General features: G+C 38.8%; 1 protein-coding gene across 5 annotated transcripts in view; it reads right to left on the minus strand.

The window, feature by feature from the left end:
• Nucleotides 1–17,820, minus strand: part of LOC128878236 (zwei Ig domain protein zig-8-like) — a 296,557-nt gene that overhangs the window by 151,791 nt on the left and 126,946 nt on the right. Inside the window, exon 1 of one of the 5 annotated variants that reach the window (XM_054126438.1) lies at nucleotides 3,391–4,261. The exons of the other annotated variants lie outside the window; for them this stretch is intronic. The gene's annotated coding sequence lies outside the window, so the exon portion shown is untranslated. Of the gene's footprint in view, nucleotides 1–3,390; nucleotides 4,262–17,820 lie in introns of those variants that run through there. 5 annotated transcript variants of the gene reach the window in all.

The raw sequence follows: 17,820 nt of genomic DNA on the forward strand, positions 1-17,820 counted from the left end.
GTAGAGAGATTACTCCCCTTATTTTGACTCGAATACAACAATGATTTGGGGGAAGACGCGGATGGGGTATTTCCCCTGAACATGGGCGTATATGACAGAGGCAGGCCATAACCGTTGCGAGGCATAACCCCTCCTACCTGGAAAAGTAGGCTTGACCGATCGGCTCCCGCGAAAACGTGGCGGTGTCAGTTCTCGCGCGCGAGGCGGGGTCAGCAATGACCCGATGGGGAGATGCAGAGACGATATCTCTTTGTATCTTGATTTTGAGTCAATTTGGTTCCCGACTTGAATGCAGAGAGTCTACCTGTCGGCCGTCTTGAGCCGGATCCTACGGTAGTTCCGATTGCGGACGCAGGGAGTTGAGTACTGATCGGAGACGTCAGTCTTTCTCTCGAATCGGATTCGCCAAGAGGAAACGGGACTGACCTAGTAATTCGATTGTACGGTTCGCGTCACGTCGCGTCTATTCTCGCGTGTTAGCTTCATTTTCTTAGTTAAATCGATTGCTTGATAGAGACAGACACGGAGATCGAAGGAACATTGTTTCCTTCTATTTCCTTCTTCGCATACTTAGTCTCTAAGCTTGTACACAGGGAGATCGGAGGAGTTTTGTTTCCTTCTATTTCCTTTTTCGCGTACTTAGTCTCTAAGCTTGTACACAGGGAGATCGGAGGAGCTTCGTTTCCTTCTATTTCCTTTTTCGCGTACTTAGTTTCTAAGATTGTACAGAGAGAGATCGGAGGAACTTTGTTTCCTTCTATCTCCCTCGCGGGTCTCCACTCGCAGCAACCTCCACGTGGTGAGACCTGGTAATCGGTATTACTCGCGACAAAGAATCATTTGTTTATCCTTTGTCGCGAGTAATAGCGAGCTAATGGCTGCAAACTTGTAATAATATCGTTAGATATAACAAGTAGGTGCGTGGAATGCCACGCTTTACAAGTGCAACATCTTAGACACAATGGTGAAGTTTTATTAATTCTTCGCAGACATTTGGAAGATGATGCGAGGACTTGCGATGCAATGAGTTTGTCATCACAAGTCTATTACATCCTTTTCAGAATACCTTTTAGTAACTAAAAGTTGAATAAGGAGCAACACGATTCGAGCTGGTTTGAATTTTGTCGCTCGGTCGCGCTACATTTAAGTTAGCGCGCATAGAACCTACACCTTACTTCCACTCTTGCCGCGGCTCAGCTACGCGCGATTTTGTCGCCACGCGACGTGCAATTGGGACAAGGCGTTATAAGCCAATCGCGCAACGAGCCAGAAACGAAAATCCCCGTACAAATTCTTCCTTCTCTCGAAGCGACATTTTTATTCCTCCCCTTGTCTAGTCCCTGCTCCCTTTGGCTGTTCGCTATCTCGTCGCTGGTACCCCGAAATAAAACGAAGCCGCTCGATTCTCCGACGCGTAAACATACAAAGACACCTTTGGCCCGGCTGTTGTTTCGCGGCAAATTCCGAGATTATGAGCTTTCTCCCCCGTGATAGGAGCGTAGGGTGGTTGTCGCAACAGTGAAGGAAGAGAGTGGAGTCGAACAGAGGGTGCTGCCGAGGGTAGCACGCGAAGAATGGCAGGGGAAATGAATACAAGAGGCGTCAGGGTTTAAAAGGCCGGCCGAGTGGAGAATGCAGCAACGAGAGGAACTTGTTTCCGACGTTTGAGTCACGAATCAGCGAGTGGCTCGCGAAGATAGACCGAGGGATCTCGTCGTAAAACATTTGAGGAATAGAAATTTAGAGGTTGGGGGTTGGTTATCGCTCTTTTTCGATGGATAGACCTTGAATGCATAAGGGTCATCGTAATTAGAGGCAAGAATTAGAAGGTGCCAATTAACTTCAAACATTTTATCCAAGTATGAGGGGTGAAAACTATACAACGCTTCTAATGACACGTTAGAGGATTTAGAACAGTACAGTTGGGACTCTTGTACTTGGGAAATCCTCCTACCAATCAAGTTTATTCTTTCGTCGTCTAGACTTCTTCAGTATTCTGAAACAGAGGCAAATCCATACTCGACAGTGTTACGAATCAGTGAGAGTTTTAGAATTGATACTTTCTCTTTCACCTTATCGACGTAGTTTTTACTTTGAAGATGTCGCACTGTGAATACTGAAGCATAAATTAGGGTTTTACAATTTTTTAAATTAGGTGCACCTATGTCTATAAACTGAGAAATTAATTGCAATTTTCCTAGTCTCTACATTACGTAGGTTGAACTATACTTTAGAATTAAAATTGGAGAACAGTGACCTTTGATTGTCAATTTTATTTTCTCATTGAAATGTTACCTGAGAAAATTAATAAACACTCTATACTTGCCAATATTTAAAATTCCAAAGATTCTCTTTGAAAACCATATAGAACAATCGAATAAACTTCAATATTAATCACAATCAATGAAATTACAAAAGCACAATTTCCCTTCGGAAACCTATAATACACATAGCAAACTTATCACAGTGTTGCATGTAACCACGATCCCCTCGACTCTTGCATCGCCCAACGAAATTTGTTATTCGTCGATGATGCGAAAATATAAATAATAAAATAAAGTATCTCGTGTACCAGGTCGGTCGATTTATGTCAATTCACAGATTACGCTCTCGACGAAAGAAGAGAAACAAGTACGAAACACGATCGTATACAAAAGAGAGTAATAGCTTACACGGACTACTCGGGGCTCCCTTGGCCCGTGGAGGGGCCGTTTTAAAGGAGCTTTCAGCTTTATTAATGCTGACGCTAATTTGCGCTACCTCGCTTCTGTCTCTTTTGCAGTTGTCTGTCGCTCTTCAACGGCTTCTGACACATTCAGCTCCGTTGAATGTCTTGCCCCTCTGAGGGAACTGTTCGCTCTCTTTTCGTCGGTGTCATTCGCTTCGTTTCCCCCTTGCATTCTCGTTGGTTTGAATTGGACGAGCTATCAGGCGTTTGTGTTTACACCTTCGCACGTGTCGGGAAACGTCATTATTCTATGGAATTATGTCACGTCGAAATGAGGATGTATTTACTCTAGAGAGTAGAGTAGATAGTACGTTGCTGGCGACACAATGGAAACTTCATTACTAAGTTGGATTCATTTTTTGGGCATGTGCAATTTTTGGGAAGCATGTTGCACTCGAGGCATTGCACTTTGATTTTATATTTTTTTTGGTTTATGTTTCATTTAAATTTGTATGGGCTGTTATTAGATCGTATACAACAGTGGACTTGGATTAGTTTATTATCGAAACAAGTAGATAAATTAGAAGACACAATTATTCGAATCAAACAGAGAATTTTTTAATGAATAATGCAACTCAGAAAATCAGGTTATTATACAAATACCACTCCTATGTATGCTATAAGTAGATTATCAGTATTTTAAATTGAATCTAATTCTATACCTTCGAATACAATCCAGGAAAGTTTGCTATTGGCACAGTCGAATCATAAATTTTATTTCGCCACGACCCTTTTGGAAGCACGCCATAAATAAATTCTGTCATCTACAGTAGGACCTGCGAAGAAGCAGAAATGTGCATAATTCATTAGATAAAAAAACGTCGAGAAAGGAATAAAAGAGAAACGATTTTAGAATATATATTATTCGATCGATCCAACCTTCAATCTGAATAACACAATTAATTTCTGATTTCACATTGAACGAATAAATTGCATGCATTTTTATACTTGGTCCGTTATTCGAGTAAAGGTCCACCTGAACCATGAAATCTTATTGACGAGCTCAGCAGCTCACCCAGGAGAAAAGTTACCACCGGCATTCCCTTCAACTCTCTAATCCCTTCTCCGCCATCTCTGTCTACCTACCCCCGAATACAACAAGGATTTACTTTTACTGGATTCCCGTCGGTTGAACGTTCGAATAGTATACCATTTGAATAACAGAGGTTCAATTAATACCGGTTCCTCTGTTTACAAAGTCGATCAGGTAGCTCGCTTCGTTAATTGAAATTTATGTCGCCAGAAGCGAGAGAACGAAGTTGCAATTATATCAACCCTCCGATGTAGCGAATACTTAATGAGCACTCTCGAATACTTTCGTTAAACAAACCCGTCCAACTAATTCATCGCGATAGGGTAATAGGGGAAGGTTGAAATTCTAAGACCTGTTCCATCGTTTCCACTTACTGTTTAAGTGGAACTTAAAGTTCAATTTACCGTCGAATGAGAAACGCCGATTGCTCGTAGTTTCGTTTAATTTCAGCTTAAATTTTACGACCGCCCTCCGCACACCTTCTCGTTTTCTCCCCCCGAAAATTCGCTCGACCTACCAAAAAATTATATATTCTTTAGAGCTTGGTTAATTAAGGGGAACGAGAAGTTACACCAACGCGTTCGCAGAGTCCGTGAACGTAAAATTACTTCCACGCCACGGCGATCCTCTTCCGTGGGCATTTTAATTGCTTGTTTTTTATTGGGATCGTAAATGAGGCAAGAATGCAACAAATAGAAGAACTCTGGGGAGATTTGATGAAAGAATCGCTGGCTCGAAAATTTTTCATCATTCCCCTGTCCTTTGTGCCGGAATTTGGCTTGATTACACAAAACACTGGTGCGAGATTAAAATCCCACTGATAGTTTCCTGACCGTGGTCGAATCGATGTTGTCGTAAACGAAATTTAATCATTCGTGAGCAAAATAAAGTTCTCTTTTTCAATTTTTATCGAATTCTGTATTTATTCTTGACTTTATTATAGGTATACACTTGCATAATTTGTTTTTATTTCATATAGAAATGTGTAATAATATTACTAATCTTGACTGACTGAGTAACATTATATTGTATCACGAAGTGTTTTCCGAGACATTGTAATTAATGAGTAAAATATGAAATAAAAAAATTCTATGAATCGATAAGGAAGTAGTTGAGGAATGCAAAAAAAAAATGAAATACATTTGAACATTATTTACATGTTTCTCATTTCAAAAACTAGATAACTATACACAACTGCAAGTGTTCTTTAAACATGTCTCAAGATACGTCACGCGACTAAAATGTTTGGAGAATGCTGATTTGAAAGACGCTACGGGTAAAAGGAACGAGGTTGAAGAAAATCATGAAATATGAGAAACATCTCGCGGGACATTCTGCGCGTATACGGTTTCTACGATAACAGCAAGAAGTCTTGGACATTTCAGTAATATATGTACGATCAAATATTTGTCCGAGTACTTTCGAAGGCCGAGATTCTTTGCAAATGGTTGAAAAGTGGAGCTCTCCGTAGTCATTAAATTTAAGTGAGGTTTCAAAACGAGGTTTGCCAGTTAAATATGAAAAGCTCGAGTTGAAAGTGCATGTACCATTATTATTAAAAAAAAAAAAAAAAAAAAAAAAAAAAAAATAAAGTACGTCGGTTTCACACGCGATTCTTCGAAGGGTCGAAAACAATCTCGCGTGGCAAGTCGACATTGCGGTCCAAGGGCTTATCTTATCTACCTCCAAATTTTTCATTAGAGCACACTGGTCTCGTTGAACATGATCTTCCATTTAGATTATCCAGTCATATGATCATAATTAAACTGAGAAGTCACTAGACGAGTCAACGACTGCTATAAAAATATAGAACGTTTATCAATTTCATATACAACGATGCTAATCTAAGTATGTTATTATTATGGTATCCTTTCTTAGTCCTCTATAAGGAAATTTAATTTTGAAATAAACATATAATACTTTCCATGTTCAGAAATATTATTATACATTCTCAAAATACATAGGAATAACAATGGGAAATTCGAGATGCAATTAAAATTTGATTTCCGAATGAATTAAATCATATTTGACAACACCCACTGATTTTATATTTTTTAGCTCACGAACTAGGTAGGTCTGCCGTATAGACGAGACACCCAGAAAAAATTACAAAACAGTGCAACCAAGTGATGGCAACCCGAAGCTGTCCAAGCGCGAAAGCACGTATTTTTGCGTGTTTCCAGACATGAGACGCTCGTAAGATAAAATGGAGACCAGGGTATTTTTCAGTGGGTCAAAAATATTCCCTCGCGGTAGTCCGTTTTACGCGTGGTCTTTTAAAGCAAGGATCGTCGTGCGAAGCAACATCGCGAAATTGGAGCCTGCTTTCACGGCCGATATAATCGCGCTCGATGATGGCCACGTCGTGGATATTGTGATGCAGCTCGATCGAAATCCATTCGAGCGTACTGGATACCGATCGCAATGTCGGATAAACACAGGGACGGAGAGGGGGGGGGGGGAGGAGCGTATAAGGTTGGCCGAAAAATGAAAAACGGGCACTCGTAAACATACCTATTTGCAGAGCTTCGACATGAGCATACTGTTTATATTTAATGCAAAAGCCAGTGGGTTTGGAAAGGTGATTGAAGCTTGGAATTCCAAGCAGAGATTCCCTTTATTTTTGGCAGAGAAAATTGCTGCCTTAAGGGGGTGCTTTTCTTTTTCGATGTAACGTTGTTAATTCAAATTTTTAGGATATAATTTGGAAGGAATATTTTAAAGATACTAAGGGAAGAAGTATGCATATTAACGTATCGGATTGTTTTATATAATAATAGTAAAATAATAAGTAAGAAAACATTTCCGCGCCATTGGAAGTTTTGATCAACGTAACTTCAATAGAGACATTGATCTACAGTGAGATTCATTATAACGGGACACGATGAAGTCCACCCGTATTCGGCGAAAATTCAAAGTCGATTCTCTGGAAACAAAGCCTGAAAATAAATAACATGTGTACATTCCTTAATAGGTGGAAAGGTTGTGGAACAAAATGGTATATATATAATTCAATAAATATACATCAAAATTCAAATATGCCTTTGAATTTTTCTTAAAAATAGATATGAACTTTCCGGACAACCCAAGTAGAATCACCCCTCTTTTGCTTGTACCACCAGTTACCGAACACCCTGTACAATCACCATCGTCGACTACCCTATTTGTCAGGCAAATTAAAAAGTTTGTCGCAGGAGGTCCTCCGAAAGTACAATTACTCGTTACCGTAAGTTACTCGCGAATCAACCCAAAAATCGATCTTTGCTAGCGCTGGTAAAGCACAGAAAGCCCTTCAAGGTGCACACCTCGCCTGGCACAGCGCCGAAGAGGGCGCACGCCTGGGAAAGACGGTTACAACTATGTACAAGCAGTTAGAAAACGTTTCGCGTGAAAGCCGAGACCAGCGGAAAACCGCGTGGCTAGGTCTGGTCCCAACAGCCCTCGATGGTGCAGCCGTGTCTGCAAACGCTGGAACACGCGCGATATTCGGGCGTTAAGTAAGTTTCAGAGCGGGCGCATGCATTTAGAAGACGCAGCCGAGCAAACGGGCATGGAAAAAGGGCGCCATGTGTGCGCTGACTTTCGAGAAGCTTTTAAAGTGTCCTCCTTTTATAACCGGCGGTAACCACCGGCGTTATACGTGCGCCGTTAAACCGTAATGCGGGCGCATAGCGTGGTTCTTCCTTCTTGCTCGTCGAACCATCGTATCTCGTAACACGAGAACGTGCCTGTATATCTAGCCTCCACTCCCCGACAAGGCTCGTCCTTCCCGATCGTAATCCTCTCTCATTTCTGGTTATGTCTGAACTCGTATCGGGGCATTGCTTCCTACGCGAGCCTTTGATGCCACCTCGAGAGGGTGAAACGTTACCGAGGAACGCCAACCTGCGGTTCGGTATGGGACATTGTCGCGCGAATACTCGTGGATATCGGGGAAATTGAGTGCACGTACTGAAAGGTACTTCTCGCTGGGAGATTCCAACCTTTTGCTGCTGGGGCGATGCCGATGATTGGTATTGTGAGGTAACGGTTGCGGTTCCCGACCGTTCGGGGTAAATTGCACCGGTTGACGGTGGTAACTTCTTATTTTGTAGGTAAATTAGGGTGGTGAAGGTAGTTGAAAACTCTCGTGAGTTCTGTGATAGGAGTTTTGAAAGCGTTTGTGTAAAATTCAGGTACTGTTTCAGAAGTTTGAGCTTGTAAATAGGATGGAGTAGAAGGGATAGTAATGGGAGGGAATTTATACTTTTACGTATATTCGGATAAGGTTAAAGATATAATAATAAGAGATACATGTAATTAATAACTATTTGGATGAGTTATTTGTCAGGATTCTTTTCTTTACAATTACAATACATAAAAGGAGGTTCCTAAGTCAAATTCAGGAATATTTTAAACACTTTATTCTTAATACTTAATTCACATAAATAATAATAAACAATATTTCAGTGATATACTAAAATATTCCTAAGCCAAATTCAGGAATATTTTAAACACTTTATTCTTAATATTTAATTCACATAAATAATAATAAACAATATTTCAGTGATCGATAGTCAGAGTCCCTTGCAATCCGAGCCCGGCAACCTGAGTCCTTTAAAATCGACCTAAGTGAGGCTAAATTCCGAAATCTCTCGGAACAAGATTACGGTGGTACCATCATTGATCTCGTTTCAAGTGGTTACCCATGACACTCAAATATCCGCATTCGATTCTGTTCTCGTTGGGAGACACAAAAGGTTACAGGTTTCAATTGTGTTACCATGATAGCGACATATACCGTATTATTCTAGTATCGTTCTAGTGACAAATGGAGTCCTATCCCACATCAATGTTTAGAATTGAGGTTTATAGCATATTCTTAAGTATAGACAATACTTAAGTATATAATACGTATCATATTTTATACGATTATTGCGCATATATCGAAATATATACTTGTTTATTTCAACGAAACAGAAAACTACAATTTCAACTTCTGCTTCTAAAAAAAAAAAGAACTTGAAAAATAGAAGAATATAATAAAACACAATAAATATAAAATTATAGAGGTATACAAGATACACAGATATAATTTACGAGATAAATATTACCAGATCTGCAACAAAAATAGTTTTCATTTGTATACACTCAGTTTTATCCATATTCGTTATATTAGGTTGTCCCGAAAGTTTCTTTCGCGAGTTCCGCTCAATTATTTTATGTAGTCGTGTTTATATAAATAGACAATCTAATTTCATAGATATTCATGTTGTAACAGTAATGGAGCAAAATGAATCGTGCACAATTCAGTAATGTAACATAAAACATAAAATATCGTGCATGTATTACTTATTAATAAAGCGAAAGAAACTTTTCGGACAACCTAATAAAATAAACTCGTGCAATCGCATTAGTATATTAAAATATACAGCTGCTGATTGAAATGAAACAGAAGACCGCAATTTCAACCTTAATTTCTGATTTAAAAAGATTACATAATACTTGAAAGATGATACAATACAATAAAACAGCGCAGTAAATATAAAATAGAACCCCCATTTCAAGACACTTCAAATCGACATCGTCTCAAAATCCTGACACAATAGTGCCATCTCGCTGTCAAATTGACATACAAAATAAAAAGGTCGACGATAGGTTCGTTCGAGTCTGAACATTGTATAGAATTGTGTCATCGATCATCTTGATGCACAATTCTCTCAAAAGAATGACACTGTCAGGCCAGACCGGCTAAAAATAACGAATCACAGCGCGAGACATTAAGAGTTTTATGGGAAAAGATGCGCGAGAGACAATATCCTGTGTACCGTGATACCCCAGCTAGTTCGATCGCAAACACTGTATCTGAAAGGTGCCGCTCCGGATGAGACTGGCTTTATCGCTCGATAACGGCTTCAGGTAAGAGCACTATGGATCTCCTTGTCGCTACTTGTATGCATACGAGGAGCCGGCTACCTATGTTTTATGGCGCATAAAGGAGCGAGGTTCGATATAAGCGTGGATGTTCCGAGGAGAGGTCGAACGAAAGGTGGGCCGACCTCTTTCGATGCTCTCGACACCTCGCGCTTCCGGGAATCATTCTTTTACCTCGCGCGGAATTTTCTTTGCTGACGATCACGTTTCAGTGTATAAAAAGGCTTCCATAAGGTCCGTATGGCCTTCAAATTTCTGGGAATATTGTCCCAGATAATATTCTGCATTTCTGACAGTTTACTTCTTGTTACTTTCGGTCACCTGCGGTAAACTCTGAAACCACGAGGCTCTGAAGTGCATTTATTACTCCTTGGTCCAAAGCTTTTCTTCTCGATTAAAAATAAAATTCTACAAGAATAGCGAACGTCTTGTGTATTCTCATTGCTATTACTGATCTCGAAGTAAATGCTCACAGAATCATTATCGATAATGATCCTCTTAACCCTGAATTAATTTTTTTTTTTCGTCTTCATGTAATTTAATTTTTAAGGTTAACTTGAGCTAAAATTAATATGGAAAATTTTTTTAAAGAAGTCCTAATAGTGTAGCTTTTGAGGAGAACTGGTCTCTCTACATGTGCACAAGTAAGGACATTCGCCCTAAACGGTAGTGTCGTTAATTTTTTTAAATTTTGTGTCCTCAATTATGAACGCCAGGTCTGAAAGGGTTGATGTCCCAAACGAGCACTGTTTACATTAGCAGACAAACTTAGTGTTACAGCTTATCGTTTATTAATCCTGATAATGATATTGGAAACCACTCAATGCCCAATTGTAACGAGATTTCGATTATTCGGAAGAAGCCGGAGGTCCTCGCGAATGCATGTAGTTTGAATAATGCAAGAACGATTCGAAGTGGCCTATAAATCCGAGAAATCAAACTGAAGAAACGAATATATCTATCCCGGTGATCGATTCCGTCGCGACACTTTCAAAGTAATAGACTCGCCGTTGAGTAAAACTTTAATTACTTGGCCTCGATTTCGCTGGAATTAGCATACCGTGGAAAGCATTGAACAGTGAATCGTTGAACTTAACGAGAAAGTATACGCCTTGAGAAGAAATTGCTACCTTGCGGGACGTCGATAATATTCAATTTTTTACTCGTCACGAGAACCGTTATTCCATTGATTATGTTGACGAAAGTATACATAGTTTATTTTATGGATTTAAAAATAATATTTAATAAGGTAACGTTAAGAGAAAAGGCATAAAAAGTCAATTCAAAATATTTTTTTAATTTTCTTGCTAGATCATGCTTATTATTTTAATACTATCGGTTAAATTAGCCTGATAAAGAAACTCTACGAAGATGAGAGAAAGGAACAGAGGATATTAAATCGAAAAAGATTTTTTTCTGACTCGCCGACATTCCAATTATAAAATCAGTGAAATCTCACTACCCCTGATTCAAAATTCACAATCCACGCTAAATATTACAATTCCATTACGAGTTGCAGATGTCATAAGACATTCGAGCAGCAGTCGGTTTTCATGAAATTCATCGACGTAAATCGATGGGTTATTGAAGTACCATCACGAATCGAGCACAGAAGATGCTTCCGCCTGGAATTCCAATTTCGAACCCCCTCCACCACCTGCCACAGATGACTTCGTTCTTCTTCACGATTATGACTACGCCTAATTACACTGTCGTCAGCAAATACCAGGACCTTTTTGCCGGACAGAATCAAGCACAGACGACTGGCCAGTCGTAATTGCGCCAAAAAGGAAAAGTTATAGCAGTAATTGCATTTTTTTTTTCTTCGTGAGAAATATCATCGTTCTTCGAACAGACCATTTCATCCTGGAAGAAAGCATATTGCAAAGTGTCTACTTTTAACGTTCCTTCAGCTTCTTATTTTACAACATGTCAATTTATTTTTACTGATTTAATTGTGAATTAAAAATTTGTTACTTCGTTTTTGCACGATTCTTATAAAACATATTTTTTAGAATTTCTATAAGTATTTTATTACCCAATTAAATCCTCCAGATTTTCTTTACCTCGTAGAAATATCTTTTACTTTTAATTTCCTTAAAATATTTTCTTTTTACGTATTCTATAACAAATTATTCAATTTCCATCAACTTCCATATTCGAACTTGTACCTTTTCGAAACCCAGTACGAACCAGCAAAACAAATGTCAGCTTTCATTTACGGTGACTGCCTTTACCACCATTATTCAACGAGAAACAATAGTTTTGTCAACGCTTCAAACCATGCAACGTATTTCTGCTTGCCCCCAAATTTATTTAATCAAGTATCAATGGAACATTTAATTGAAAGCGTTTTTAATCAAAAAGGTATTCCGCACATTTTATTTCAGGTATTCTAAAGCCAGCCCGTTAGTTATTGTATACCATTTATCGTTGCTTCGTTTTCGCAATTCCCTATTGTGAAATCTTCGTCTCGCTTGGAATGCAGGCTCTATTTTTTCTCCCAATGTTCTCGCACTGTTAGCCCCGCACCGCGGTTAACGGGATTTGTGAACTGTTTGAGCTCTAAGCGGATCACGGATAGGAGTAGGAATTCATTTTTTATTTTTACCCCGCTCGACAGAATAAAGGCGTGCTTGAATAAAAAGCGAGTTCTTTTGTAGCCCCTCCCCAGGCCCGTTGATCGAATCCCATCGATCGAAACCGACTCATTCGTCGCTTTCGACGGAGTAAAAAAAGAAATCACTCGCTCGAAACTGCGAAAACGTTTCATTGGAAATGTTTTCTCGGCGCTCGCTGTTCGCTATTTAAAGCGACGACGACGACGTCCGTTGTTCCGTGCGCGAAGACGCGCATTTTCTTTTAAATTTCTCTTCTCCACCGGTTCCGGAAAACGTTGAAACTTTGCAGAGGATCAGAGGGATCAGTCGCAACATGGATCAATTTCAAAAGTACACAGCTTATGTTTTCAAGTAACGCCCGGCAGCGACGACAGTTGCCGCTAACGTTGTCGCCGGTGAAAATGCAAATTTATCTTCAAATTTTCCGTCCTGCTCGCCTTGCAAGCTCGAAACGTATACTCGGTAACCGTTGGACCGGTTCCTGGCAATTTTAAAAGAATACAGCCTTTGTTTTCCAAAGGTTTCGTACTTTGTTGCGCGCTATCTTGGAATTCCATTACTGCGATACCAGCTTTCATCAGTTATCGTGTTTAAGGGATCTTTCTGGAGTGACGATCAAGAAAGCAAGGACGTTTCAGGAATATTTTTTGGAAGCTATAAATTAAAGGACGACTTCGATATTTTTTTTTACTAACAATACTGTTTGGAATGCGTGTAAAAATATTTTTGTATTAACTTTATGAATTTTATTTGTTGATTTGTATTAACGTTAAAGTAGCTCCTGTCGATGTCGGAATTTCTTAATACCTTCCATGGTATTTATATTAATATAAATCGATAAATAAATTTCATAAGTTCGTACAAAAATATTTTTATACTCTGTGTGAATAGTGTTATTGATAGAAAAACATTAGAATCGTTCTTTATTTTACAGTCTTTAAAAAAAATAGCCTCTCAATTTGAAATCTATAAATTTGTAAATCAAGTCGGAAGAAAAGCGTTGGTTAAGATCACGTGATACAAAAATATTGGTTATCGATAGATCTGAAAAAGAAGTCATGATACGATAAAATTCTTCTGTTAAAGGGCCTCAAAATAAAACCCTAACTAACCACCCCTGCAATGACTTCCTCGTTCCTTTAATGTCCAGCGACTCTCTTTATGTCCGCTTAACCATGCTCATCCCAATCACTTTCGTTCCGATAATTACGATTTCATGAAAGCCAGATCGCATCGGTAGGTAGAGGCAAAGGACACGAAGCCGGCAGGAAAAAGAAACAATCTACCTTCCAGCTCTAATTAAGCCGAGCTCCAGTTACTTAATTCTTAAGTCCACCGTCTAAGTAACCAGAGCAGCGCCTCGCGAATACAGCTGTACAACGACAGTAAAAGAATCCGAAGTTTTACGGTTTAATGAAAACTTCAAGTGGAGAAGCACCCTCGCAGGAATTCCGGACACATACCGAGCGCGCATCGAAATTGCGAGAATCGCAGCTTCTTGGTACGTTCGGTTCGCTATCGGCGTTTATTGGACTTTCTATGGTGCGACACTTTTGTTAAGCTGTTATGTCACGATTTGCATACGACGGAACACGTCGGTATACTTTCGACAATTTTTGGCCGGAGTTCAACGCGTCCGTCCAAATTTGCAACCGAGTCTGGATCCTTCCGATGTCTTGATCCGTGTTAAGCTGCGCTTACCCTAGAGTACACGAGACATTCGTAAAGGATGTCTCGGCATTGGCTGTGCGCTGCAACAAGCGTTGCGGAGGGGACACTTACGTTGTTAGAGTACTTTAAATGTAAAGCAGCGACGTTCGAGGTAGCAGGAAACCCGGTCTACTAGGGACGTATAAGATCTGATAGCGGAAGATTTTGGACTTGCCAAACGTTGTACGCACGATTGCGGTCGAATCCGATATGGTAGAATTCTGGGATTCGATACTCGAGATAGGAGACGTCTACGATTCGATGCTATCGGTACTGGACCTGGAGCATCGAGTATAGAAGGCGAAACACACCGTGAGACACGATTCATAGGATAACAGATATGTAAACGTTCTACAGAATTAAATATCTAGTAATTAATACGTAAGAGTCTGGTTTCATGAGAAATTATATATCATAATTAAAGACAGGGTTAGTTAAGATCTGGAAATTTCGATCTCAGACCTAGAGGATGAGATGTAGAAGACAAGACACGCGTGGAACACGATTCAGAAGACGATTATATAAAAATCCAACAGAATTAACTCCAAATAAATAATAATCGATACATAGGATTTTGGTTTCATGAAAGCCAATTAAATCAAATGTATTGAATCAAATAAATCATATGTATAATTAACAGAGATGATTGAAGTTTTGCAGGGCCTAATGGAGAACTCGAAGGCACCATTTAGATTTTAGGTGTTCTAGGAGTTTCGGGAGATCGCACAGGACCTGAGATTCTGCGAGATTTCCCAGGGTTCTTACCTTCTCCATCTTGTTAAATCAGATTGATTACAGGGGAGCCTGAAACTTCGATGTCTGAGTTTAGAGGAACTTGTTATCCTGATAATGTTGTTTGTTGATACCCCCCCCCCCCAGGTTCACCCTCAGATCAACAAATTTTTGTTGATCCCTAGGAAATTGAACTTACAACATTCAAGACACTCGTGATGCCAAGAACCACCCTATGCTTGAGATATTTTGAGGCTTGCTAAAGTATTAGTACCTTTGAGACCTGCCAGAATATTTGAAGCATCTCAGTGTACTGAAATTTTCTAAGCTTTGTAGGTCTGTTACACATTTTGCCAACCTTATACTCTTTTCAAGCTTGTTATACATCTTAATAATAACCTGTCGAAGCAACGCGCAGCTACTATCAATACAGGTTTTCCTATTTTCAGAGGCTTTATTAGTTACTGTCTCTAGTCAAAGGTAATCGATATCTATTAGCATGACTCCGGTATCATTCGTTTCGAATGCAAATGTTCAACCTACAGTGAGGGTTATTGGATTTAACGATTCCTCTGTATCTCTGGATAGTTTGTTAAACGTACTATGTATATAGATGAGAGAATAACTTGTTTAACTCGGACATTAGAATAGTAAAATAAACTTACGCCTTGTTTACATTTCCTTAGAGTTCTCCAGGTGGAGTTTCGTTTTCAGTTCATCAAACATTTGGCATGAATCTACCCCTTTAAAGTTATTTTAATATCGTGTATAACGGTATTCAAAAACATTCCTTTTTTGTTGTTTAAATATTTGTTTGATATATTAACGCATCGAGACTGAATCAATACAAATGTTTCATTTTTTGAAGTTATTATTCGTGATTATATTTTGAATAATAATGTTATAGACTTTTTTATACTTTCCCCCCTCTCGATGTTTCTTTTCCTGCACCAGAGAGCTACCGTTCCATAAAGAAAAAAAAATAAATAAGAATTTCGTACTGCGAGACCCAGATACATATTCGGTAGCGCGTCCCACGAGGCCCAGGAACGTCTTCACCGAATGCATCGTGTCCTAGATTGTCTATATTTCATTTCAAGATATAGTTTCTACCAGCCATCGAAAATATCACATGCACACAACGAGTGACGATTTGTTATTTCGAGACACTATAATAAATATTACAAATTTAAACAATTCCAGATGCAAGCTTTAAGTCTACTACGTTTAGGTTATCAAACACTTCAAAATATTCACACTCACAATATAGGAATATTCAAGAAACAAATACTTACACAACTAATTAAACTAGTTTGTAAGAAAAGACGAGTTTCTTTCCTGAAAAAATATAAAACATTTCAAATACCAGAATTAATTTCGATGCAACAGTACAAGTTTAAATTCCATCGCGTTTTACAGTTCCGAAAATCGAGTACAGTTACACCCATCTGGATTCAGTTTAATACACTTGAACTCGGTTTGGCACGCTCTAACCAACGCCAAAGTGCTTCGATCAATTCCGAAATGCCCCGACCACGTCTAGACACCCTTGGATTTGCTACAGCTACCATTCGACTCATTTCGATTTGCCTCAAGCTGCCTCAATCGATCTCTATCGACCCGAAATACCCCAATTTGCGTTGATCTACTTCCGAGCGTTGCGACCTACTTGAGAGGGGTTTAGGCTCTCCTCGACGCGAGACTTGAAAAGTATTTCGAAACCCTCCTTTGCTACTAAATAATTTAACCCACCTCGGTCTGCTTAACATATCGAAAGTGACTTCGATTCGGGTCCTATAGGATTATTGTCCATCGCTTTCCATCCAATTTCATCAACTTTTCGATTCAGTCTTATCTAAATTTTTAAGATTTTGTGAAGAATTAGAATTTTATTTTTATCATTCTGTTTCTTAGCAGAATTTATTACAATTTAGGCAATACGTTAAAATATGTATTATTCTTCGTTTTTAAGTTCCCTTGTGACAGAAATTAGATTCAAGGAAAGACTTTGATCAACAGTGAATCTTCTTATAAACCTTCTTTCCACCGGAAATCCGCCGAAGATCCTTGTTTGATTCAATCCATTATCTTCAGGTATTACACGAGCAACCTTTTAAACGCTATCATTTTACGAGTCATAAAAAGTAAGTATTGGCATCATACGGGAAATTGGTTCGTCGAGGCCGTGCTTTTAAACTAATGAAACGTGATCTGATTAAATTCACAGTACACGAGCCGCGTCGACGTAAAGATACATAGACATCATCATAAACTCAGATTTTCGATAACATCTTTCCTGGGCTCTCCAGATACATACTTCCCCCTGAGTGGATATCCGTGTTTAGCCACCTATGTGCACTTCGTTCGGTTGAGGTTCTTCTTGAGCGTTAACCTGTGTATGGTGTTTTATCAGTTCAGACTGCGCGTCAGCGAGCAACCGCACACGTTTCCGCGCTGATGCAGCGGAACGGCGTTAATTGAATATCATCGTACATTACAAATCAATCCACCCGCGGATTAACCGGAATATTCCTTCTGCGCCTCTTTTTAGTCGACTGGTTACTATTTTTAGAATTACTTGCATGTTATTCATTTGTGTGGTCTACAATTTTCTTCATATTTTTGTGTACATGTATGCGTGTATGCGTGGTGATACGTGTATACGTATATTTATAGATGAAATTATTATTATAATATACATGAAAATGTAAATGATAATTCAAGTTGTTTTTCTAATTCATTTTTCATTTCCATTCAAAAGAAGCTTTCTATGATTTTCGCATTTGTGTACAGTTACTATAATTCTTAATCCAAGTCTTTCACATTTTAATTTCATTTTCATAATTTCCTTCAAACAATATTATTTAATATATTCTTTCCTTACATTCGCTATATTACATTCTTCACAGTGTATAATTCAACCTTTCCTTTCACTCCCGCTACTTATACCGTACAAATGTGTACAGTTACCATAATTATTAATTCATGTATATCATGTTTTAATGTATAGATTGTAATACATGAAAATGTAAATGGTAATTCAAGTTGTTTTTTTTATTCATTTTTCATTTTCATTCAAAAGA

The sequence above is a fragment of the Hylaeus volcanicus genome, chromosome 1 (genome assembly GCF_026283585.1).
Source record: "Hylaeus volcanicus isolate JK05 chromosome 1, UHH_iyHylVolc1.0_haploid, whole genome shotgun sequence".
In the NCBI taxonomy this organism is placed as follows: Eukaryota; Metazoa; Arthropoda; class Insecta; order Hymenoptera; family Colletidae; genus Hylaeus; species Hylaeus volcanicus.